Here is a 542-nt window from a genome sequence, read left to right as displayed (position 1 = left end):
AAAAGAGGGTTTCACTAGATTTTTTCTATGGTAATTCAAAAAGATTCTTTAAGTTAAGTGTAATATCATTTCCTAAATAAAATCCAATTAAATTTTATCATTTACTCCAACACTCGATAATGTATTTACCCCGCTCTCCGCGCTCGGGCTTTGTATATTCCTTACACTTTTGCCCAGATTTTTAAAAACTAAAGGTCAAAACATCGACATCATTAATTTGGTGATAGTGAATTCTCTTTTGTTTAAGCTCCTTCAGCTTTAACGTATACATTCTCATCACGTATCTCGTGCTTCGCAGTCGAATTTGCCCCTTACATTGTCTCTCTTTTCCATAAATGTTTAAAAAATGCGCATTCTTTTAAAAAAATGGTGTCATTAAACATTTTATTGCAACTTCTGCCGGTTTTTCAAAAACTGAATTTTTACGTTTGCAATTGTATTTTTACGATTTAAACGTTACACATACGGTCTACACATCATCCGTACCTTTTTTAACTTTTAAATTATATCCCTAACCTCAGTAACTCATGGGCGGGGGGGGG

This window comes from Belonocnema kinseyi, chromosome 9, assembly GCF_010883055.1.
Source record: "Belonocnema kinseyi isolate 2016_QV_RU_SX_M_011 chromosome 9, B_treatae_v1, whole genome shotgun sequence".
Taxonomy (NCBI): Eukaryota; Metazoa; Arthropoda; class Insecta; order Hymenoptera; family Cynipidae; genus Belonocnema; species Belonocnema kinseyi.
The sequence above is the reverse complement of the archived record's forward strand: the minus strand, read 5'-3'. Positions refer to the sequence as shown.